Genomic DNA, 26,597 nt, shown 5'->3' on the forward strand with positions numbered 1-26,597 from the left:
TGTTGGGTTAATGCTTGGGTCAATGATCTTAAAGGTCCCTTCCAACCTAGACCATTCTATGACTCTAATATTTCAATGGCACCTAGTGGCTCTTCCAGCCGCCCAGCAACAGAAGGCAGCTGCTGCATGCACAATCATGCAGAGGCCTCCAACATGTCCCATGTTCGGTGAGTCCAGCAAGATGGACCTGAACCCCAGGAGGTGGGGCAACCAAGGACTGACAAAATAAATACACTTATACCTCCCAGAGGTACCAGGAGACTTAGTGCCCCACTGGAGACCACAGTTACAGCCTCCCTCCTGAATAATGAACCAATTTTAATGGGCGACACGGCGCCCTGAGAAATACCGAATCAACTGACACAGATCTGCTGGTATTTTGGATTTGAAAAGAACAAGCAGATATTAAAGTCTTACTTGAAATGCTTGAGAATAATGCGAAAAATCCAACAAATGAATGGCGCTCAGACAGATCTAGCTAAGACTGTTAACTGGTGGTCCAGCCCTGCCAGATGCTGCTGACAGCTGCTGAAAGCACATGCAATCATTCCAAGACAAATCACCTTGAAAATAATCCTCCCTCAAGAAAGCTTATGATATCCAACAAATGTTTTCAGACATCTGTGAAAAGAAGGGGATTGTAAAGATCTTGGAAAAGCAATTATATACATTGGATGCTGACTAGAGAGAAAAACACAGTGAAGACAAAGGCTGGCATCAACGAACAGAGTTATCAAGTATTCTAGACCAAATGGGACAAAACTCAACCAAACGGCTTGAAAACGCTCTCTGTCCCTGAAGATGACGGATGCAAGCTAGCAGGAAGGTATGGGGTGAGCCTCAGAAATATGAGCCTCCACTGCCAGACCCATCAAACTCTCGCTGGACCACAAATGCCGGAGTGAATTTGGATATCCAGCCCACATCATTTTTCCATCGCCTGAAGCTGCCTGAGAGCTTACGAAATGCAGGAGTCTTTCCTGCCTACTGAAAGTTACTATATTTTTTTAAAATTCTACAGATAACGAGTGTCCTAAAGACATCACCAGAACTTGCCCTGTTGGGTAACAGTGACAGCTCAGTTCTTTTCCTGCGCCCAATAACAGTCAACAGTTAATGCGTAAGATGCGCTGGTGTCCGCAGGAGCTCTGTGAGCTTCCACAGCTCTATACGATAGACGTACCAACATGTTTGTTCAAAGACCTTTCTCCATTCACAACAGCAACACGGGAGTGATACTGCGAGACTTTAAAATCTCTTCCCATACACGTCCTGTGAATGGATACCAGATATCAGCCTGCTTAATGCACCACGGCCTTGAATCGAGATTGGAGTCAGAATTATCGCAGCAGTAGGTGTCCAGAAAAAAGGAGTGGTTATAACGTTGATCCTACTTTTTGGACCCTCAATATAATTTTCATTCACTGGCATCAGACAGAGCCCTTCACATTTATTTTGACTGCCAACCCAGGCAAACACCCTCACAGCATATGACTGAAAAGGGAACAAAGTGACAGACGTCCAGTGCTACACACTTTGCATGGCAACAATTTGGTGCATGGTCCAAAGCACCAAAACCTGTACTAATCACCTTGACCTCATTAATTTACAAAGCTTTGGCCCAACTCTAGCAGCTGGCAGATGATCAAGCTCTTAGTTGATGTGATTCAAACTAATCCACTAAAAGGCATTTAAGAGCCAGTTAGGAAATAAGTATTTTTCTATTATTAGAAGTGCTAAAAAGTTTTAATGACATCAGGCTCTCAAGGTGAGGGAAACAACACCCAGCTCCCTACGTGAGGACTTCCCTCCTCAAATCCCACCACCAGTCAGTGCGCTGGGTCACCCAATGGTTACCCCGGCATTTCTGTACCCTCTCACTGGAGAAGGGCAAAAAAGCAACCTGATGCACCCTATGTTATTGCTTCTTTCTCCCTTTTCATCCTTCTTCATCTGATCCCATCTTCAGCACGGTTTACTAGGGAAAGGGGGATTTTCCCATTGTACTGGAGTGTGTATCAATATGCGCCTTTTCGCTCCTTCCATCCAAAGCCACACTCAGACCCGTCGGTGGCATTCGGCCAGGCTGGACACGGAGGTAGAGGCTGGGAAATTAGTGAACACACAGAGCAAACATCCTCCAAGCGCCCCAGTTAAGGAAACACTGCAGCTTGCACCAGTGCCTCATTAGACAGAGAAAAACCCAACCCCATGACCCCCAAACCCAACAGACAAAGAGAAAAATTTTAGGTGCCCCGATCATGGAAAAAATTAAATTACAAACCACAAACCACCATGAAACACAACGCCATAAGAAATCGGGCTTCATCAGACCTGGGTCTCATGGTCTACTTGGGGCAATGCATGTTGCTGGCTGGTCTCCTGCCAAACTGCATCATAATCAAAGATTTTTATTTCATCAGTGCCAGAAAGCCAGAGGTTTTTTGTCTGAACACCAAACTAAATAGCACCAAATGTTATTCCCAGATAAAATATTTTAATATATATGAAATTCTACCTTCATTAATATAATATTCATTGGTTTAACAATGCTGTTGGCTGCCTCAGCTGAAATTTGCTCAATAAAGCAGTACCACAGAAAAACGCTCACGAGAACAAAAACCAATAAGAAAGTCTTTTTCCTTTTTGCAACTTGAATATCAGATCTAGAACCAAGTTTTAATGAGGTAGAAGCTGTTTCGAACCTCTTCTGTCTGGGAAAAAGTAAGAAAATTATTATATGAATTTTTAAAACATTTTAAATGCACACACCCCCTCTGTAGTCTATGTTAAAGTAGCATACAGTTTGGTCCACACGAGCTAAACTCTTGTTGAAAGCGACTTAATGAAACTTTCATACTTACATAGCAGCTCACCCAATGCTGATAAAACAACTTTAAAATCTTTTCAAATCCCGAAGGCCAATGAACAAATAAATACACACACGCGTATACACGTGTATATATACACACACACTCATGTACACACACTCTCATCATTCAGGAGAGACGGGAGGTAAAACGAGGAGGACGAGGGCATTTAGCCTTTTCTTGGGCTGGGAGGAATCAACGAAGTTTTCACTCCCCCCAAACTTCTTCCTGTAGTTGACTCCCTCGGATGCTCTGGAACACCGCGATTATTATCCACCCGACGAACCTGTTCAGAAGCTACGTAAACCTACCCAAAGTCACAGCCGCTATCCCAGCGACACGGGGTTCAAGTTCAACAGTTGCAGGCGGCTCCGCACAAGACAGAGGCCGTGACCGAAGGTGCTGGCCACCACCCTCGCCAGCCCCTCTTATCTCGCTGACGAGGAGCCTCGCTGGGGGCTGGAAGCTCCTTAAGAGAACGAACACATCTCAAGAGATATTAACTCTTAATAACTGCAGACTGGCATCTGTTTCCTCGGCAGTTTAGCCCCAAATGTTTGTCTGGAAAAAGCGCTCTAAAACCAGTAGGGATTTCTGTGAAATCCAGCCCTGTACTGGTTTAGCTTTAGGCTCTTGATATATTAACACAAGAATCCCGGGAAAACAAACTCCCTTGGGTAAATATTTAAGGCCAGAAAAGCCTAAGAATGCTTTTCATCATTAGCATCCACAAAAACAAAGAGCTCAATGGATGTAGTAAAAATAAAATATTTAAAAATAAGTTAAACTCTATTAAATATTTAAACATACACAATACCACAATAACAGTACTAGCCAAACTGGTCATGGAAACCCACTAACGCTCACGTCAAAACCACCTTTATCTGAAGGTTTGCCTTGTTTATGAAAATTCAAATGTTAATTTAATGTATTTAGACCTAAAGAAGTGCCACAAGCCTTATGTGGCGACACTCAAGCAAATATCATGAGATGGGTATTATATACGACATATATGAACCAAGTCTAAATCAACTGCACGTGCACATCAGAACCACCAGAGTGATTATCCTGCCGAAACACACTTTACCGATCCACTCAAACAAAGCGAGCATGGCTGTAATTTAGGGAAGCCGTTCCAAAACACACACAGGCATCACGTGCTTCATCCCTGACAACACGCGGGCAAAACAGCGTTAAACGTATCACGACATATCAGCAGCCACCCGACCGCATCTTCTTTCTGCTTATCGCGTTCCAATGAAGCCAGATGAAAAGGTTCAAGCTGGTTTGGGATGCTGAAATTAAACTGCTGCTCCTTGGGGTTTTGGTCCATGGAAGCCCACGAGACCGAATGACTTGAGCAACAGATGCACAGGGCGGTATCTTAAGACGCTACAATTTTATCAAGGACTTGCATTATTCTGGAGACAAGAGCTATTGTGTCCACTCACATCAGCGCTATTTTGGGAAGCCGCGCTATGCAGCCAATAGCCCAAATTAGCTTTTATTCAATTATTCAAAAAATAACGTCTGAAAAGTAACCAAACAGGATCTACTTCATTTACTGCAAAAATCACGTGCAAGGATATGAAACAACAAACAAATAAAAATCTGCATAGGAAAGCTTGGAGCTGGAGAACAGAAATCCAGTGGTTTAAGCGAATATTTTGGTTTGATTGTCCTTCTCCTTCCTGCCACCCTCATTTTATGGCATAGCTTTACCTTAGCTTCCAAAGCGCAACTGTAGACACACGTTATTTACTTTTAAAAATCCATCCTACAGCTGATTAAACTCCAGAAATGAGCTCGTCAGGCCCCTGCCTCCAGCATCCAGACAGAAAAGCAATTGATTTCCATAGCAGTAATGTGAATATTGTGGCATAAAAGGACAACCAGCTGCAATCGCCCCAACCGCGCTTCCGTACGAGTGCTGGAAAATAGCGGGGACTCGCATTGCAAAGCGATTTCATCCGAAAATCTCTGCAGGAGTAAAGGAATGATAACGGTGAAAGGGAACGGGGACTGGAGTTAGCAATTTCCAGCTATTGGGGGGGGGGGGAGAGGTTAAAAAAAATTAAAAAATAAATCAAACACTAACACAGCAGCAGCTCATGCAAGTTCCTGTGAAAAGCTATTTTTCTTGAGGAATTTTTTTTAATTGCCCTGGGGCTCTTAATAGCTATAGCTAATAAGCTCAAAATTAGGCAAGGTCATGAGTATGCAGCCTTCGGCGTTTCTGAATATAAAATACCAGGAAAATGCCCTCCTGGCCTGACTTCCAGTTTTCCAGAATCATTTTATTTGCTGCACTATAAACCGATTTCGGAATCCCAATGATTTGGTTTGTTAACCCGGTTACATACTTTCGCGCAGCGTATCCCTTCGTACGGAAACACCCTTGTCAATACAAACCCCGGTCGCTTTGTAACCTGCCCGATGCCGAAATATTTACGTTACCGTTTCACCAGCCAAATACCTTCAGTACACAAAGGAGGCACCCGACAGCCAGTCAGTCACCTACCCACGAGCCATAATTCGTCTGTACAACAGCTAATGAGATGAAAGCAGATACGCACAAAAGCAGTAGGCTGACGGATACAAAGTAATTGCAGGCAGAATTCGATGACAGTAATTTATGTAATTCTATTAAAGGAACGGCAGTTGTATAGGAAGAGAATGAAAGGTCAGATAAACCCCCCAGAATTTAAACAGAACGCACGAGGGATTTTATATACTATATGAACACATAAAAGGAAAAAAGGCCACAATAAAACTTAATTATAATTGACTCTTTTCCTCCCATCCCTTCCTATCATATTTAGCAGTTCATATAGCATATTTAGCTGTTTATATAAAGCCAGGCGTGGCCGCAGCTTGCTCAGAAATACACACCGCCGGAGGAGCACGCCGGGTATTTTACACCCTCATCCTGAGCGCATCCCCGTATTTCGCTTCAAGGTTTCCCAGGAAGAATTTTCTGAGTGTTACAGCGAAGTAAAGTCCCGGCACGAGGCGCAGCTCCTGCTGCGTGCATCTGCAGCATCCCTTCTGAGAGAGAGCCACTCTTAACGCCCTGCCTTGGCACCGCTGCCAGCCGCACAACTGGCAATATTGTGGATTCAGACCCGATCACGCCCCGCGGCGCCAAAGAAGGGTCTGGACTGGGGGTCACGTAGGCGCAAAGCTGTGTCAACGTACAAACGCCATTCATAGACAACTTTTCCCTTTTCTAGCACGTGCCAAGGGATCAACTGTGATTTTATTTGGTCTGCAGATGTCAAAAATATTTAAGAAGTTAACAGTGATATATGGCCCGTGATGAAGCAGTCCTGCCTACGTACATCCATCTCTAGCGTGAAACCCTCACGATTTCCACAGCAGCTTTATAAAAACTATATCAGGGACAGTAAAGTACCGCGTACGCACAACAGACCCAATACTGGCATTTATGGAAAGCGATGATTATTGCTGCGAACATATGGCGACTGAGGGATAAGAACTACGCTCCTCTCCGAGTAGGTCACCCCACACAGCAAAGAACACCGTAACTTCACCAGGGAAAATGGGCATCTAAGGTCTACTACAGCTATTCCAATAGTTGGCAACAAGGAAAACTATGAAGAATTATTAACTTTATAAAAGAAAGAAGGCAAGCAGGCAGTCTTGTCGTACAAACTATCCCGTCCTCCCAAAAAAATCATGGAATCCAAAATAATTTTAAAAAAAGATGAAATAAACATGGAATATATTTCTACTTATGTCCTTCCGCACTGATTATATCGCAAGGAGGTATTGTCTAATGTGAAGATCTGTTCAGTGCCAGCAATTCTACCTTACCGCCTACTTTGTGCTATTCTCACTCAGTAAATATCTTCTTCCAAGAGGAAGATACCTATCAGCAATCAAGATACACCACCTTTTAACCACGTCAGCCACCCGAGCATTAAAATAAAGAGTTTGTTTTCAAGGCAAATGAGCTCATTTTGACTAAATATGTCTTGCTGAGCTTTATCGAACCGAACCATCAGCCGCACCAACACGCGCTTCAGGCTCTTCTGCGGGGTTCACCATCGCCCAAGCTCGGCTGTTGTATCGCTTGACCCCCGCCAGTTGCTCTGCCTGTCCCATCACATCAATGTGACAGACACGACGTGCGATGTGAGGGCCAGGAAAAGGCTGGGGGGGGGTCATAGCTTACTGCGGTCAGGTTCATACATGGCTAAATAACCTCCTGAAGGACGCACGGTAATTATTTTAGCACTGCTTAAACCGCTATACTTACCCATCAATGCCGTTTCTAAGGGCAGTGGGAAGCCTGGACACATCGAGGGCTTCGGACTTGGGTCTCCATTGGAAAACTCCAACCCTACTCATGAGCAAAAGCTGAAAAAACCCATATTATTCTGTTTCCAAACTACTTGTAACTTACACTTTGCCTTTTACACCAGAGAGTCGCAGGAAATCAGACTCAAGATCAGCCACGTGAATGCCAGATAATTAAACCAGCGGATCGCGGCGCTGACGCATAAATAAAGTTTTAGATTTACGGCGAACAAGTCTTCTACTGTAATGCAACCAGGATGACTTTTCAAAAGTTTTTTATGTCAGCGCTGACCTAAAAAAATCCAGTGGAAACTCAGAGGGTCGGATTCCCTCCCCGCTGGCACCCCCGGGGCCGCGCAGGAGGCAGCAGGGTTATACCCGAGGACCAGCCTGATTCAAAGCCTGTCCTCAGTGTTTGCATAACTCCTCAGTTGGATGTTGGGAATCATTTTATCTGAGCGGTACTAATGAGCTAAATCACTATTATTATTGCAGTGATCACCCACCCGTAAGCACCTCACCAAGGCTTTATTTTTACCTTGTTCCGCAGCAAAGCAGACGCGGATCTAGTGAAGAAACCTCGTCCTGACACCTTCCCTCCACCGACACATGGAGCCTGAAAGCTCATCGCTCACTACAGCAGAAATCTCTACGTTTTCATTTCAGAGCTCGTTACACAGCGGATGGCACCGTTACATTTCCACGCCAGAAATCCAGAGGCGCCGGTGTGAAACCCCGGGGGCTCCGCAGCCATGATGCTGGAGCCGGACGCCGGAGCCATCCCGACCTCCCGACACCACCGTCCAGCGGCCGCCCTGAGCTCTGATACATCCAGATAGTCGTTATCTCTGTGCAAAACGGGGTTTCCACAGCAATAAAAGCAAAAAAAATTCAACAAAGATGGTTCTAAAGGCATGTTAATGGCCACACTGGGGATCTCCACCCAGTTCACACTGAGATCTTTTTTGTTGTTTCACTTTTTTTTTTTTTTACCATATTTCCACAGAACAAGCTCTCTGAGGCAACGTAATTTTTTTCTTTTTTTTAGAGAATACGTATATTGTACCAGTTCTGCCCATTGGAAGTTCACAATCCACGATAACCATCAGCCCTCTGCTCTGGCGTGGCCTTACAATGAATCTCATACAAGTAAAAGAAGAGTAACCACAGCCCTTCTGCGCAGCCTGGGCTTCCCACGCTGTAAAAATCAACCAGCGTACACCTAATAACGCGCTGTGTTAAACACAACGGATACTCCTGCAGGTCGTCCCACAATTTGGGCAGGTTTTCAGACTTCTCAATATCCACTACTAAGTAAAAGTTTCCAAGATGCAAAAGAAAACACATGAACGTATGATAGAATTATACAGAATCATAGAAACTTGCCTATTCTATTGGCAAGTGGTGTGATTTACCGTTTTCCGTCACACTAGCTATAGAACGTAACAATCACTAGGAAGCTGCCAATATTCCCTCCAAAGAAAGGGTATTTTAGCAGAAAAAGAGTGCATGCGCTGGGTTCAGTTGGAAACACAAATATTTGTCTAAGAAATTAAATAAATTTTTTAGAAACATAGAATCATAATAGCTTGCCTATTATACCAGCAAGATAGTAGTTACAATTGGAAACTCAACAATTTGTCTAAGAAATTAATTTAATTTTTTAGAATCATAATAGCTTGCCTATTATATTGGCAAGCTATTAGTGACAATCAGAAACTCGAATATTTGTTTAAGAAGTTAATTTAATTTTTTGCATAGTGATAATTTTTTAAATAAGGAGGCGGAGTGGGAAGCTCTTCCACGCCAGCGATGCGCTTCTCTCTTGCAGACGCACAACACGTATAATTTTTTTCATTTGCATTTGCTTGGAAAGCGATTTGTAAAGAACTACGTTTTCATAAGCAGGGTCTCAAAAAAAAAAAAAACACCCCTAAAAATTGCAGGCAGGTTCTCCTGCGGCACCCAAAGCACCGCGCTGGGGTTGGGGCTGGTCGTATCACCGCCCCGGGCTCCCCCCGCCAGCCCTCGGGCAAGTACTGGTCCGGGGCTACTCCCTGCATGGGACGACTAATCCACATGTTGGGCTTCAATAATCTGAGAGTTGAATAAACAGAAAATATTCAGGTTTACTTTTCACCTGGCACGACACACAGTGTGGATTTTTAAGTATATGTCAAGCCAAGTGACTTTTAGACTAAAAGATCATCACTTTTTTTTGCTGTAATAGAAACAAAAGGTTAGAGAGAAGAGATTTTTATACAGTATATCGAGGTGTACCTTTGCAGCACGTACGTTCTGGCAGGTTGCTCAGGGGGTTTCCATCACGCCCTCAGCAGCGCCGGGGGATCCCGGGACGGTCCCCTCGGTCCCCTCCCCGGGTCTGGCAGCGGGGACATGTCCCGGGGTGGGCACAGCTCCCCGCCGGGGCCGGCGGCTCCTCCGACGGCCGAACACACTCCCCGCCGCTGGAAAGGGAAGATTAGGATCTTCGCCCGGCGCGGATCCTGCTGAGCTCTAGTTTTCTTTCATGCTTCGTTAAAAATTAGATGCTGAATTATTTCAAGGGTACACAGGCGTATCGCACAATTATGTTATTATTCTACTCTTACACAAGTCGTCTTTGTTTCGGGGGGGAAAAAAAAAAATAAACTACGGACAATAAAGCGTAAATAAAGCAGGGGGATGGAGCAGCTCTCGGGGAGAGCAGCCAAAAGGGGAGAGGAACGGTGGCACGCAGCGAGGAGCGAGCCGAGCGCCGAGCCAGCGCTATCCGAAAATGAAATATAAACTCGCCCGGCCGCGGGGTTACCTTCTGCCCTGCGGCTCTTCCGCTCGGAGGGGCTGATGCCGCTGCGCGCCAGGGTCGGCAGCGAGGGATTGCTAACTATCTGCTCCAGCTGGGAGTGCCTTTCCCGCGATGAATCACCCGGGTTTTATCCCAGCGTAATGTTACAGAACGCTTTACTCCAGCAAAACTCCGTATACGAGGCTGCAGGTTTTCATCTCTTGCCAATTTCAAGTGGGTTTTGTTATCGTTAGAAGAATGTAATTACGTATATCTCCCTATATTCACGCCTGTTTCCCAGCAGACTGAACATAAATACCTACACGTACTTAGGGAAGCATGACATCACATTTTAGCTCAGTTAACTGGCTTCTAGATAACAAGCAATACCCCGCGTCCCTGAGAATGCGAAGATTAGATAAAACATCGAAGAAGAGCTGTGACTTCCAGCCGTTCGTTTGCACACACTAGCGTAAAGTTTAACAACACACTTTAATTCATTTCGCTACATTAATTAGTCATGCAGGAAGTATTCAAAACAAGACTAAGCAACAATTCATCAAAAAGAAAAAAAAAAAAAGCATTAGTATTAAATCAGCATTGGCTGGCAGTTGAAAGCTGCTAATAAAGCCAGGAATGCTCCGGCTGATGGGAGAAGCTACACAACCTGTCCCCCGCTCCCCGGTCTTTCCTGCTCTGCGCTGCTCCCCTTCCCTCTCGCAATGTTTATGGGAACGTCATCTGCAAAACACAAGCTCTCACAGTTCTCCGGCAGGGCCAAAGATATTTTTGTCCCCTGGGCTTTGAGCGCTGACACCCGTGTGCTCCCATGGATAATTTCATTTCATAAAGAGTTGCTCCTCACTCACTGGAAAGGCTGCAAAGTCAGACCCAATTCTTGAATTATTTGCTTATTATTTGTCTACACGGCATCTTGGAGAAGTTCATGTTTTCCTCTTAGGGTTACTATAGTATAAGTATTCATTTCAAAGATTCCCTACAGTTTTGCACGAAAAATACCACGTAACGGAGCACTGACCCAGGGCGAAGGGCAGACCTCCTTAGAGCAATGTACCCCATGTGTCAGGTGAAGGCTGAAGGACGACTTGAAGAAGTGACGGGGAAAGAGAGAAACGGTCTAGCAGAACAGGCAATAAAAGGTCCGGGAAAGCCTTTATGGGACCCAGGACCAAACCTTTGCGTGGGCCAGGCAAGGTCCGCTCCCTCACCCGGCTGCAGGACCAGAGCTGCCAGGTGTCTCCGGAGGATGAGCTGCTCAAAGGCAGATGCCAGCTCTGGGCCAAGGACCTGAGTCAGGGCTGGGCGCGGAGGCAGGGAGCTGGGTGCTGAGCCGGCAGCGCTGGGGTGGAGGGGACAGGAGCAAGAAAGCCCACGCGAGGAGGAAGCTATGGAAGCCCCAGTTCGGTACTGGCCGTTGCCGGGACCAAGGAAGGGCACCTGGCTGGGTTTAGTCACTGTGTTCACAGCTTGCACCAGGAGGTGGCTGTAGAACTGGCTGCAGCCCAGCAAGTATTCAATGGGCTTCTGTGGACTGAGGTGGCAACCAGCCTTACCCCAAAAAATAAATGGGTAGAGAAAGAAAGCTCCTTTTCAGGGGAGCTAATGCGAAAAAAGGTTAAAAGAGTGGGATAGACATGGAGTGTTGCTAACAGAGGGTGGACACCCTGGGACCGAGGGCCCGACTCAGGTCTAGGATGATCCTTCAGACTGAAAACCCCTCGCCTGATACACAGGATTTAATAATGCATAAGGAATTATTTTCCTGTTTATTGCCACGAATACCATTAATAGAAAGAGACTCACCCAGCTGGAGCTTGCAGCGCTTGTGAATCATCCCAATGAATCAATCACAACACACAGACAAGGAGCTCACCAAAGAGAAGACAAAAGGAGCAGCAAGGCTATGAGACGGCATCGCGAAGATGAGATGTTCAAAAAGACAGGCAAGAAATCCCACAACAGTATCAGGATTACAAGGGCTGTAAGCCTCGTGAAGGTTACAAAAGCCTTGTGTTTCAGCAGGGAGATTATGAGGTCAAAACGTCTAATTGAAAAGGGTTTTATACGAATAAATTTATTCCAACTCACTCCATCAGTATGTGTAGAAGGTGTATCTACCTGGCTGCGTGTGCATGTACGGAGTCATTTCCAACCGCCTAGAAACTTGGTACATAAAACCATTGTTAAAATAACTCGTAAAATTATGCAAGTTACGAAATAAATTGTAAAGCGCTCTCAGAGTCCCATACAGACTTGAGGATTAAAGAAATAAATAATTGACGTTAACCATGAAAAAAAAAGCTAGGTAATTTGTTGTGAAAGACATTTATTTCTTCTCCTAAGGAGGATTGCTCACTGCAGCCAAGCACCATACGCATCCCCTCGCCAAGAGGTTGCGCACTCATGTGATATTTGGGGCAGGCTCACGAGCAGTAATTAACCCCAAGGGTCCAAGCAAGCACTATGGTGTCTCACGCCAAGTTAAATCGGGTAATCGGGTAATCTTGAAGCATCAAAGGCCAGCTATTAATAGTTATTATTAATTCATTAGTTTTAAAGATTACATGAAAGAATTAACAATCGCAGCAAAAACCAGCCGACAACATGAGCTCTGTTGATAGCAAATCCTGGTTTTGTCTTTGTGGTGAATGAATGAGGGACATCTGTTCCTTCAGAAATGGTTTGGGGGTTTTTTTGGGGGGGGCCTTAAGTGCTGTGACCCTGCCTTTGTGCACTATGTAAAAATAGATTTGAATTTTCACATTATCTTCAGACACTTCCTAACTGGCCAGGCACGAAGACACATCACCATTTAACAGTATGTTCAGTGCAGCCCTCGGTTTCTGTGCCAACATTCAATGCCTTTCATTCAGCCACTTGCTTGCGATGGTTTATGAACGTTCACTCCATAGCAGGGGAAGATGAAAGCCGTTTCTTTAGTTGCGTGTAGCTTATACAAGCAGCAGTGTGCATCTGCGGCGCCTAACACTGCTACATCAGATTCCTCAAATTCCCCATAAACACTGTGAAAACAGCTAAACCGGGACTGCTATGTCATTCTTTCTCCACCATGACCTACTCTAGCTTAGGCATAAGGCTGAACTTCTTTCCATCTGCGTTTCAGGACAGTAACTCCCCTATTAAGCGTACGTTATCATCACTATTTATAGTTCTCCTCTACCAGCATCGCATATAACATATCTGTCTAAATTAAGTTTTGCTATATCCTTTTTTAAAAGCCTTCTGCCAGTTTCAATCACCTTTATATCTTCGCCGAAGCTTTGCCAAGAGCACCGGGGCAGTTGGTGTTTCTGAAAGAACCGCTCAGCTATTGCAGTAGAAGACAGCCCCCCGAAGGCACGCTGCCTGTTTTCTATCACCTCCGGGATTTAGACCAAGATTTTGGAAGACACAACATGAGCAAATCATTAACCTTTGGGCTTGGTGGAGTTGGGGCCGGACATCCATGATCAGGCTGTAGAAAAGCCAGGGCATGAGAGAGATGCTCGCACGCTTCACGCCTCTGTGCAGCCCTTCCAGACCACCTTCTCCTGGCTGCCCACCACCCGGGGCAAAAAGACTATAAAAAGATGGTGAAACACATTGCTTTCAGGTATCCAAAGTCTGGATAGACTATAATGATCATTTTGATGGGAACTGAACCTCCACATCTTCAGAGATAGAGGAGAGGGCCTTGACACAAAGAGGTTCTCCAAATTAGAAGCCTCCATCTATCTTCTGCTTCCTACAGACCTCAGGGAACTGTGTGTTTGTGCGCTGACCCCAGAAGGCACCACTCAAAAACCAGCAGTCTCAGCAAGAAGAAGATCAAAACCAGCGACGAGGATATTAAACTTTACACCAAACGAACACGATTGAAATTACTGAGTTTTGAAGCTTCAAATTCAATTGCTACCAAAATCCTCCCAAATTGTCTTATTTGGTAGAAGGTTCAAGGACAATAGCTTGGAGACATATTCCAAGCTATCGGTGTTTTATAGTCATATTCCAGCTGTAAGGCTTAGGTTCCTGCATGCCCAAACAGCCTTTGGTTTCATATGGAATTAGTGACATAATTAACAACATTTAATAATGTTCAACAGATACTGGGAGCCAGGAGACTGAATGAGCAGTCTACACGGGCGCCTTGCTATGATATCAGCAAGACCGAATTTTTCAGCCCTACAAAGGAAATGGAGGTAAATATCTATGGTGTTACTGGTCTCTAGCATTTGGAAATTATTTTCCCAGTAGTAAAGTTGGGAACACACTATTAAACCACAGCATTTTACAAAGAACAGGACACACTGGGCATTTTTGTATCCTTCACTTGACTTCAGGCTTTCCTGGCTTAAATATCACTTGAAGAGAGAAAAAAACCTGATCAATTATTTGTTCTAATTGCATCCAGTCTAACACCCCAACCACCAAAGCAGTATCAAGAAGAAAAGGACTTCATACCAGTTCAGCATCCCTTCATTTCCAATGGTACCTCTTCAAATACGATTCTTTTTGGACATCCCTTTAAGAGAGAGCATGGCTTAATAGAACCAAACACAACACCTGTCTGGTGTAATAAAAAACCCTCAATACCTCAAATAAACAAGAAAATATTATAAGAAAGAATGAGATCAGGTTTACAGAAAACTGGGCAGGGTGGAAAAAGTTGGAGGGGGAAAAGTAGGAGTGCTTCAAGGGCAAGGGACAGCATAACATGGAGAAATAAGTGTGTGGGGAGGCGGAAGAGAAAATTTAAAATAATCCATGGACAGGGAAAATCCCTCTGTCCACAAGGACCTGGCTTCCTCTGCCTGACAAGAAACTAGATTAATTAGTCAGAGCAGGTTTCTGTGCCACAGCAGAAGCACAGACATCCCCAAAATCTTCTTGTAAGGTTTTAGCCCATGGACAACGTGAGTTCAGTCTAAAAAAAAACAAAACAAAACAACAAAAACCAAAAAACCAACAACCAATAAAAAGGTGGCCAAGTCACTAAGGAACACAAGGCAGAAGCTCCAGCACCACTAAAACACTCGCGCGCAGCTACGTGATGTATTTCCTAGCAGAAGGTACTGAAGGTGTGTGGCGTGTTTTAACAACGCGCCCCGCAATTTATCAGCCGCGGTCTCAGCGCGCCCGTTGTACCCACCAAGAACAATACCTCAGCAAACGACTGACGGCGTGTTTTCCCTCCGCTGCCAGGCTCCGGCAGGAGACACCTCTGCGCCAGGAAGGGAATTCCAGAGGCGGGTATCAACTGCAGAAACTATCGCGCAGAGCCTTTCTGCCGGCTGAAGGATGCGTCACAGAAAATGCACTTCTGGATCAGCGGCAGCCATAAAAAGCACGGAACCATGAAATAAAGGATTTAAAAAAATATAAAGTTAAAAAAAAAGAAAAAAGGGAGTCAGTGGAATAAAAAGGGGGTTGAATTTTTTTCCGCTCGCTTTTTTTTTTTTTGCAAAGAGCAGGGAGAAAAGTGACGGGCATGAAAGAGACCCTGATTGCCTATTATCAACTGCTAGTAGCACCATTAGTTTATTTACTAGAGTGAAAACTAATAAGGAGACTAATGAGAGGTTTGGTTTGAGGCATTCTGGCGTTTCATTACAGTCTGGTGGAAAATTGGAAATGAACCTGATAGCTCCGTACTCCATTAATGCTTTCTCTCGGACCTGTGTGAAAATGCAAACACACATGCCTGTAGTCAGCCGTACTCACCAAGAGAGCTCCTAATGATTTTAGGACAACTTTAACCCCCCCCCAGTAGAAGATTTCCTGCTATTTTTCCGCTTTATGCCCAGCATTGCAGTATTACAACGCTAAAATTTACCATCAATAATAGTTCATATGCCTGTCGCGCCTTTGATCAGGGTCTGTCAAAGCACGGCACAAAACATAATTAATTAAGTATAAGTATCTCCCGATACTCCTGGGGTCGGTAGTGGGATACAGCAGCATCACTTCACCTCCCCAGCACGATGCAAGGAAACATTAATTCCTTCGGTGCTCCGTAAAGATAAAGGCTATCTCCAACTGAAGAGATTGGGAGAGGACAGAAAGCAAAACGCAGCATGCGCTGGGAGCGGGGAAGGAAAGCAAATCCATCGCCTCTGCTTCATCAGCATCCTCGAAACGCCAGCGTAAGGGAATACAGAAATAGCACCGCACAAAGAAATTAAAAGACTCTGAAAACTTTTCATGGATACATTAGAGAAACGGGAAGCAAACAGGCAAGATTTCCTATAGCTTAGGGTGATGTAAACCATGTTTTAACATAAAAACCCTAGGTTTAGGTTAGGTACCCTAACCCTAAACCCTAACCCTAACAGCTTTAAATAAAACTGTTTTAACCAGCTGGATAATAATATGGCCGGTTCTACTGCAAGGAGCTGTACGCGTCCAGGTGACTGCCACAGCACCTACCTCTTTCCCCCCACGCAGGTCCCTGGGCGTACGTCGCCTCTGGTAGCGCCGCCAGACCCTTTGACTGCTTGACGGTTCCATTTCTGGTGGGGTCTGGTAAATGAAAACCCCACAACTCTGCTTCAGGAATTAATACCTACTTGCTATACCTCATTGTTAAAACAGCAGTCTGTCTGTCCTGCCAGCCCCTGCATTTCTGTTTCTTCCCTGAATCTCAAAAAAAGAGTGGATGGGCTAGAGTAACTCATTGCAGATCCCATTTGTATGAGTGCGTGGATCTACCCCATGCATCTCGGTTGCGTGATAAATAACCTAGCGTTTTCACAAAATTACCAAATTAGATCTTTTCGTTCGGCTGCCTTTTTCACCATTCCTTCTAGAGGAACAAGCAAAGCCACTGCTGTCAACTACAATCACTCTGAGCAAGCGTTACCTGAGGAGCATCTCTCCACTTGCAAATGCACCAAAACATTCCGACACAAAACACTGGAGCTTTCTGGAGATGATCCGTTGGGATTCTTAGGAGGAAAAAGGATCATCTGAAGAAGATTCCCATTAATTTCTGATATTCGTAGCTAGCTATTTGTAACAGTTGGATCCTTGATTAAATACAAGGGAATACTTGTATTTAAGTTCTCAGCTCTCCAGCATAACTAGTTAGAGAACACAACCAAGACAAAATTAAATAAATTTTAAAAAAAAGAAAAAAAAAAGATGGATTTAAAAGAAAATACCAAAGGGGGCTAAACCGACAAGTTTTATATTCTTCCCTCAGGGAAAACGTCTCTAAAGCAGGTGTGGAGATAAGGAGCAGAAGGCACAGAGTGGTGCAAACACGACATGGAAGAAACAGCAAAAAATCACATGCAAATACAATTATGTGTCCTTCCCACGGAAATGGTGTCGGACTGCATAAGCAAGATGGGCAAAGAAAGCAGTTCCATCCTGCAAAATACCACGCAAGTTCCACTCCAGCCTCTTCCTTTGACCATTTGTCTGTGTTACTAAAGAATACCATTAAATCTGATCCCAGGTCAGAAAGGTGTTGAAGGAGGACGCGTACACACATTTGCTTCAACTCTTTGTCTTAGATTCCAAAAAAAAAAAAAAAAGATCAATGCACAATTTTTTGCATGAAGATTTTGCAAGGTTGTGGGAATGGGAGAAATCTCCTGAAACCTGCCCCTTTTGCCAGCGTCGCAGGCACGACCTTTTAGTTTGGAGACGGTTCCAGCCTTCATTAGGACCATTTGAGCCGCGCGGGGCCCCAGAGCAAAGAGCCCTTGTTCGGTTTGAAGCTCGACACCTCACGTTATTAACCACCTGAGCCAATGCCCACTGAAGCTGAATTAATGCAAGGCTCCCACCAACTCCAGCCTTGCTTGATTAGGCTTTAAAAAAAAAAATAATTACAAACTTCTCCATTTTTTTTTTCCATATAGCTAAATTCCATTAATTTTTTTGGTTTTTTTTTTTAATCATCAAGATCATCTTGGGGTTCACCGCATGTTTAGGTCAAACTTCCTGGATATGTAATATCAGCGGCTTAACCCTGTCGCCCTTGGTTTACAGATGGAGTTGCTTTTCAGCTAGATGTCTTCTAGAAGTGGCTTTTGTCAGGGTAGGTTAAAGGTTGGGCTTGATGATCTTAAAGGTCCTTTCCAACCTCAGCGATTCTATGATTCTTTGGGTTTATACATTAAGGAGATAAAATATGAACTGGTGGAACGACAAGCAGTTTTTTAAAAAATAAAATAAAATAAAATATTCAGCAGTAGTTGTTCAGACTATCATACCGGCAGTTTGGCAGAACTGTGAGGTGGCGTTGCCATGTTTAATATACAGGGTGAAAAAAGGCTTTAACAAAATAAGAAAATAAACAAAAGAAGGGGGAAAAGCCATTGGGAAATACTTTGCATGTCTTTATAGTTAAGATGTTAATGGTCCCAAATAACATCTGTGTTCTTCCTACGTTCTTAAAGAAAAAATAAAAAAGAAATCCCTTGCTGATTATGTTAGCTTGCTTTGAAAGCCCACAGCAGATTTATTATTTCCTTTGGAAAAATTGCACTTTGTTCTTCCTACAATATCATTCCCATCAACTGCAGCGTGCCAAAAGAAGCTGCTTTGGGAAAAAGCCAAAAAGATGGAGACAATGTGGTATACTCTAAGCACAGACTATTTATGGGCTACGAGAGAAAATCCTTTTGTAATTTTTGAAGTCTGCATTTGGTGGAAGTTAATGAGAAAGTTTGAGAGACTGAAAGGTCTCATTATGGCATGTCACTCCAAGATCGCATCTTTGTTTCCTTAATTTTCTTTTAAGCTGCTCCCAAGCTAGCTAAAAAGAATCTTTATGAGAGAGGCTGAGATAAACTTTTGAGAATTTCAACGCAGAGATGGCCAGTCCAGATTTGATCCAGCTTTTTCGCTCTTGCGGTGAGAGCTGGAGTGAACGAGCTACGAGTCCCTGAGACGAGAGACAGTCGGCAGAGCTATTAAACCCCAGCTGTATTTTTCTCCCGCTCTGCTGGCATCTTTTTGGGCTGAGTAGAGAGTTTCTGGTTATTTACAATACCACGCACGCTGGTATGAATTCAGTCCTCTCTTCTGTTTGGGAATCCCTGCTTTTTTTCCCAGGATTACAATCCTTTTTCCAAATTATTTCCTAGGCGGTGCCGAGGCGCAGCTGTGACCATGTGGGTTATCTGCGGGACTGTCCCACTTGGCCGTAGCTGCCTCGCAGAGCCAGCCGCCTCCTTCCCAAACGGAAGGCTGAAATGAGTTGTCAGAGTTTGAAAAATGACTTCATTGCTAGTAACGGATTATTTCTTCTCATTAACCTTCTCATGTGATTAAGTAAAATCCTTTGAAGAGAAGCTATTTCCTAGGTGGGCACAGAAAAACCCGTCTCATGAAAATCGAGAAGATGGTCAAAAAGAAGAGTTTTGGTGCAGGGTGGGAAGCGACTGCTGCAGCTGGACTGATGATTAGCTGACCACCTCTAGGACCTCTGTGTTAAATGTCTATTTATAAATTCATGTGACTTTAGGTATTAATGAAGTAGTCCATCCAGTGGCTTCATGGGACTGCTGGCTCCACTCTTGCAACCATCTTGGTGGCATTACCGCAGCCGGCGCTGGACTGCTAGTTTATTTGTTTCACCCCCAGCATTGCAGTCCGTTGCACACTGCAATGTTGTCCAAGCAGGCAAAAAAGAAGGGTAGTTATGGTAGTGGCCGGCGCATCAATACAGAGGTGACCAGAGAAGGATGTACGTTGCCTTATAGCACAGGGGACCTACATGTGTAGCATCACATCCTTCGGCCTGATGGTCCTAGACTTTGGCTCGACACAATGTTCTCATGAAGTGTTTTTTCTCTTGAACAGAGTACTGGGAAAAACCAAGAAGCAGAAGTCAGGTACTGGAGAGAACCTCCCTCACCAGCAAACCTCACCCTCCGCCGTTGCAAACAGTTCTGTCAGGAAATCTGTTTCACAAAGGGATCAACTTCCATGTTAAACGTGCAGCTCCGCCAACTGGATGGCTATTCCTGACTCTCATTGATCTGGTCACCGCCAGAACCGCTCCCCACCACGCAGGGTATCCATGGCTGCATCACATTCTGTACCGTGTTAGCTTAGATCGCTCCCAGCAGCGAGGACGGTCAGGAACAGGCTTTTCAACCCAGGCCTGCTCTTTTGCAGAGGAAGTCATCAAGAAGAAACCCCCTAGGCTATTTCTTGTGCCTCTTCTAAAGGACTAAGGCAGCATGTCTTTGCCTATGCATGACTCCAGTAGGTCCCATTTGTTCTCGTGCCAACTTGTCCTTTCAACAGAGCAGCTCAGTCCTGCTTCCTCCAACTGCTCCCAACCCACAGGGCTTGCTCTGTGCCCTTCCCCTCAGTCTCCAAATCGCTCACACAGCAGAGGAACGTGTCCCCGGAGAGGGAACAGTTGCTGGAAGTGATGCAGTCAAGGTTGGGGAGGAGCTGAGTTACCTGCGATGAACCTCACCGGCACGGTTATACCCCAGGCCCCTTGCTCACCTCCTTCTCTTCCCTCAGCCCCCAGGGACCCAGGAGCAGCACGCCCTACGTGCGCCTTATTTTCAGTAATGAGTTCAATTCTGAGGACACCGGCTGAGCGCCATGGCTCTTCTCTGCCAGCTCCCTTCACTTCTGGAGCTAACATTAAACTGAGCTGGAGGGGAAAGTTCAGATACTGCCTTACGCGCAGAAGTAAAAGTGGTAGAGCTCAACCTTCTCCCTGTTGAAAGCCCAAGTCTGACAGCGTTTCTGCATACTCGCTGCAGAGCCTAGATCCCAATCAAACACTTGGATTTAGGGCTTTTCACTCAGAACGAAGGACCCAGTGTCAGTTACTTCAAGGTGCTCACACGCTCTGGCTTTCGGCACACACGCGAGTCCTCGAAGGAGGGCTGGAAGAGGTCTGGAGTAGTTTATTTTTTTAGCTCAACAGGAGAAAAACATCACACACATGATCGATACATTAACTTCTAAATATAAAGTCAGAAGCTATCCAAAATTATGTAAAACTATCCAAAAACACTGCCATATGCCACCTGTCAGTCATTAAATAACTTCGCTTTTTTATACTAAATAAATAGTAGCAGTTTCTAGAGAATCTTAAATTTAGGTCGTGGGATTAGAACCGCACTTCAGAATCTTCTTATCTAATTGGGTGAACAGGCAATATTTTGAAGGATTTATAATGAACCTGAAAAATTAACTAACCAGTTTATGCTAAAAAAAACCTAACCAGTTTATGCTAACAGCCGTGGAGCCAAGCAGTCTGCTTCTCCGCAGAAATCAGAGGAGCTGTAAAATTGCATCGGCATAAAGACAAATGCCCTCACCTGGGAGAGACAGGGATCCCCAGCGAGCAGAAAAGAATGTAAGATGAGATCTACCACAAACCCCACAACGATAGTAGCTGGGCAACACGCGAACGCTCCCCAAACTGCCAAACTTGGGAATCACAAGTGAAATCCAGCCCTTTCCCCATCGCCGTGCAAAATGTTTGCAATCAGGCTGCTAAATGCTGCCTTCCAAACACTTTTGATTCATTAGAATACACGGATATCTTTTAAAACATGAAAAGTGCTTGTGTGTTTCTTCCTGGAGTACTGGAAATTCAGATATATTTTTTTCTTCAAATCTCGGTTATGAATATCAAATATAGAATGTTGAATTCGTTATGAATATCAAATGCTTCAGTGGAAAAGAAGCCAGTGGGAGTTAAGCCCCTTTTGCACTTTTTTCTGTGTTTTTTTTTGTTTGTTTGGGGTTTTTTTTGCGTGTTCTTCAAGGTCATTAGTTGCCGCTTAAATGATTCTTTTCTTAAAATAGTATAATGACAACTGATCACGTCCATCCTATTTTCATCACAGAAATGTTCATTACTGAATTACTTAGTTTCACACAAAACGTAACTGCTACAAAACTCCCTGTTCAAGAATAATTCATGCTCGGCCAAACAGCAGCAGCTACGGCTCGGCATTAACTCGCGCTGCTGGGAAAGCCAAGCACGTTCATCAAGAATGCGTCTGAAGAAGGGCAGGAATACCTCACTCACGGCCACAAAGCTCTCCAGCTCTGCCACCACGGCCCAGCCCCCAAAAATGAACTGAATTGAGTTGGGCTACTCTCATGCTTAAATTTACACGTGTGCTTAAAATAGTTTTAGATTGGGATCCAGTCCAGCTGGCAACTGGAACAGGCTCATCAGAGGATTATCTGGACCCACAGCTAGAGGGGGAGAAAGGCTCCGGTTGTGGTCTTGGACCTCATACAAGAAGTGGAGAACTCAGTCGTGCATCCTGGAAGGTCAGAAGGTGCTGAGGATCTACAGCTATGACAAACGGGGCTGGTGAGCATCACACCCCAGGCAGCAACACACAAAGCAACACCCACAGTTAACGCTTCCACATCAGGAGGTTAACTTCTAACAGAGTCCCTCACCACCAACAAAAGACAGGTAAGAACTGAGCTGAAGATAAAATACTAGGAGTGCTGCAAAGCCGCATGCTGCTAGAGAATCAACACCCAATGGTGGCAGTGGCACACGCGGGAGGTGGCCGCGCAGGGCAGCGGTACCAGGTCTGCAAGACCACAGCCCCACCTCCAGCAAAAGCAAAGGTAACGAGGTAAGAAAAACTACATCCGAATTTTGAAAAGAGGGTTATCTCCAAACCCTTGGTTCTCCCAAACATGAGGCACTGCAGAACCCAACATGCTCTCAGCATGGCTGCCCTGGCCTGCCCGTAGCACATGTGGGCCCCCCAGAAGACACCCTCATCTCTCCTTAGATGAGCCAGATATCATTGCTAAACCAACCATCGTGCTTTCTTGAAGGAAACCTGATGAAGTGAGGTTGTTCTCAAGAAAGGCACGCGATGCTGCAGAGCAAAGGAGAAGTGTGGCACAGCCTGAACCTTCTCCATGCTTTCCCCATGGCCTTCAGCCTCACAGACACTCTTCCTCCTGCCTGCCCCCATCTCCTACTGCTTTCTCACCTCTGCCCACCGCGTTCTGCTCCTCAGAGCCTCTTGCCCTGAAGGCGCGCACAAATTCCCATGTCATCACTTTAGGACTGGGCAGGAAGAGAGAGGGAGACTTAACCAGCGGAGAAGTGACAAAAAGAGAGCAACAAGAAAGAATAGAACTCTAAAGCCCATGACCTACAGGGGAAGGTCTAACGAGTGGGAGCTATTCAACCTATGGACATTTTCTGACAGAATGAAAAGGCAGGTTCATTACAGGTCACCAAGGGACAACCTATTCAGCCTTTTCATCATAGAAGTGAACACATCTGCTATAGCAAAAACCGCTTAAGCTAGACAGGAACAAAACCTAACAGCAAGGGTGGTGAAGCATAGGAAGAGCTTTCCGTGCCCTCAGTGGAAGTCTTGCAGTCCAGGTTAGACAAGGACCACCGAGGAGCACAGGAATCATAGAACCATAGGGTTGGAAGGGACCTCTGGAGATCACCTAGTCCAAGCCCCTGCCAGAGCAGGGTCAAGAAAGAGCAGGGTCAGGAAGCAGAACTGCCTTTGTACATACCTAGCTGAGACTTCTTGAGGTCTCTAATATCGGTCGCACCTACTAGGCAAGGTGACTGCTGCTGTGCGGACACCAGGACACCACTGGAGCATCCTCTGCAAACAGCACATCTCTGCCCACCAGGAGAACATCTGCTCCCTCTCTTGATGCTCAGACAACACTGAACTCCATAACAATCAGCTGTCCCAGCCCCTCTCCAGAGGTGTGGGACACTCCAAATAGTGACACTCCAATAGTGTTCTTCCAATTCATTAATGACTACTTTATCTTGTTAATCTGAACAGGGATAACTGTCTTTAAGATTAATAGCAGAAACTGGGGGGCGAGGGGAATGTAAAACAACAATTCTTTCAAAGTCAAGAGCATAGTTTGCTAATGCAATACGATTAATGACAAGGATGACATTATATTAATGGACAAATTTATTAAAGTACACTTTCAAGATTTCACAATTAATCCCATTCTCCCAAGCTACAAATTAATGGATGTTTTCTCAGACTTCAACAAGAGCAACGTATAAATCCCACAAGAGCGGGACAGCCCGTCCCGTAACCAAACACCTCACTGCTAACGTCACGTTGACCTCACGCTTACAGGCCAACTGCAGGCGTTCGCATGCGCAAATCAAAAACCTTCATATCAGTCTGCTGGTGTCTAAACTGATTTAGAGCTGCAGATTTTGATGGGTGCTGAAAAGGCTTAGGTTCCAGAAATCTGCTCATAAAGATTATTGCCAATGAACTGTCAAAAAGGTTTTTTCTGCCCTCTCTATTATGAATTGGGCTATGACCAAAACACTTTTCTGTGAAGCCAGATCCTGCGCAAAGCTGGTCTTAACAAACCAGGAACACCGGCTCCCGGGCAAGGTATTGTATGGGCAAGACGTTCATGCCCTTCCCGTCCTCCAGATGTTTGAGCCCCAAACCTGCATACAGAAGGAAATCGTTGTCCCCAGGGAAGATTATTTCATCTCATCCCATCAGCAGATTTTTTGCCCTCCTTCACCCTGTTTTGGACTCCAGGCTCTGTGCAAAAACTCCGGTTTCCACCACTACCAGCAGCGAGCTCCCACCCCCGGCCGCTGTGCCTGGCCCCGAGGTTGCACACCAACAGCTATCCCATGGGCTGTATATATGGATTTTATTACATTTTTTCAAAGCAGTGGAGTGAAAAGGAGTGTTCACCACGTTTTCTCAGCAGCAGCAGCAAGACAGACATCAACGCTTCACCCTGTACTTAAACCAGAGCATTAATTTAGGATCTCAGCTCCATTCAGGTACGGTATTTTACCCCTCCGTCCCGGACCACCAGGTCTTTTCTCCTCCATGCCCAATTCATACAAAAGCCACAGTTTCCAGTTGTGTTGGCTCTGATTTGGGGAGCCTTGTGACAGTCCTGTGCTCTCCAGCAGCATTTCGACAATGTTTCTGTTGTCTCGGGCTCTTTGCTCCCAGGTGTTTTTGCTCCCAAACTTTGTTCCTCTAAGCACAGATTTTTCTCTCCAGTTAGTTTTTTCCAAAAGTTAGTTTGTCGCTACGAAGACATTGGATCTGGTTTACTCAAAATCTTCAGGGTGTAATTCTTCCCACTGTAGTTCATAATGTTCTTCATTCAATACCCTCCTGAAAACTCAAGCCTACGTTGCTCTTGCTCTTTCTTTTTCTGCACCCCTCGTTTCACCACCGGTAACGCTTAACTCGCTGTGTGCCGTACACACCCACAGAGCCTTTGCTCTTCTGCATCTCTGTAAACAGTTTTTTCTGACATTTCTGAGTCCACCTGCACCCTGCTTTTGCCCTCACGAGTCCGCAGACTTCTCTTGGGTGGACTATGTTGTTGGCCATAGTAGTTGTCGGCTGAAGCCCAGAGCCCTTCCCTTTTCAGGTTTTAAATGGTGATGAATAGAGCAATCCACAATAGTTTTCTTAAAAAATAATTAAAAAAAGAGCCTATTTTTAAATAGGAGGGAAAAACGGCACAATAGAAGATAAAAACTCCTGCTTTTTGTTCCAAACTTTGCACAGCCTGTGGCAGATACATCCTACGTTACCCTGTCTGTAAAACAGGCAATCGTTCGTACCCTGAGAGGTATTTTGGAGGGCGATGCTTAGAAAACCCATATTTTCAGTAAGAAAAGATCAGTAAGGGAATTCTTCCTCTTTCATATAAATGAAGTTGTAACGTTAGCAGATTAGTTACAGGGGAATAGGAGCAAAAATCAAAGACGGCAAAGCTAAACCCATCCAGTGTGTGCGCATAGGCCTGGGCAGGTACGTACTCTGTGAAGAGCACGGGAAAACTCTGCAGGAAGAGCGGAGTCTGAAGGCGATAACGAGCAAACGCCAGGCAGGACCAAACCAAACAGAACACGCTGAACGCCGCCGCCTGCGATGGCTCAAAGCCACACGGAACCGGAGATGGAGATTTTAGCCCCAGAAAGACAGATGCGAAGGACAAACTGCAAATCTAAACCTCAGCATTTCCAGGGAGAGGTTTCCTACGGCATCAGCTCTACAATGCTCCAAAACCTACCTTAAGGCTGCGCAAGCTGACTTTGGCCATCTCTCTCTGTAGCAAGTGATAAAGTACTTTTTTTGAGGAAGGATATCTTGATTTGATGATGTTATTGTCATTTGCTGAATTTTGGGAGCCAGAGATGGGTCATTTCATGCATTCAGGAGCCAGCCTGAATTCCAAACCCACCGTGTGAGGGAAGTCAAACACGGCGTCCTGGCATTCAGGCTTCACCCAGACCAAAATCATCAGCTTTGACACCTCAGAGAGTAAGATCTCAAATGGAAAGGTAAAAAAACTAAAAATAATAAAAATAAAAAAGCTGTTTTGAAGCACAGAGGATTAACACCAAGACACTGCTTAGGTCAGTTCAGCAGTAACAGCATTTAGCAGAAACAGTATTTTGGATCAGCACATTATCAGATACATTACATAGAGTTTCTGTAAATGATTGTCAGTATTCCCAGCACTTACGGAATGATTTAACCAGCAGCAGTGAACTTTGCTTCTCTGTCCGGGATTGATTGAAAAAAAATGCTATTTTTCCCCCCCCGGTACCATTTCCTATA

The 26,597-nt window shown here is 44.9% G+C and overlaps 1 protein-coding gene across 3 annotated transcripts in view; it reads right to left on the reverse strand.

Moving 5' to 3' along the window:
• LYPD6 (LY6/PLAUR domain containing 6) overlaps positions 1-26,597 on the reverse strand; it is a 59,292-nt gene that overhangs the window by 24,441 nt on the left and 8,254 nt on the right. Inside the window, exon 1 of one of the 3 annotated variants that reach the window (XM_054208530.1) lies at positions 26,047-26,377. The exons of 1 other annotated variant lie outside the window; for it this stretch is intronic. The gene's annotated coding sequence lies outside the window, so the exon portion shown is untranslated. Of the gene's footprint in view, positions 1-9,473; positions 9,978-26,046; positions 26,378-26,597 lie in introns of those variants that run through there. One more of the 3 variants, XM_054208529.1, reaches the window with a different exon arrangement.

Source organism: Rissa tridactyla, chromosome 7 (assembly GCF_028500815.1).
Source record: "Rissa tridactyla isolate bRisTri1 chromosome 7, bRisTri1.patW.cur.20221130, whole genome shotgun sequence".
In the NCBI taxonomy this organism is placed as follows: domain Eukaryota; kingdom Metazoa; phylum Chordata; class Aves; order Charadriiformes; family Laridae; genus Rissa; species Rissa tridactyla.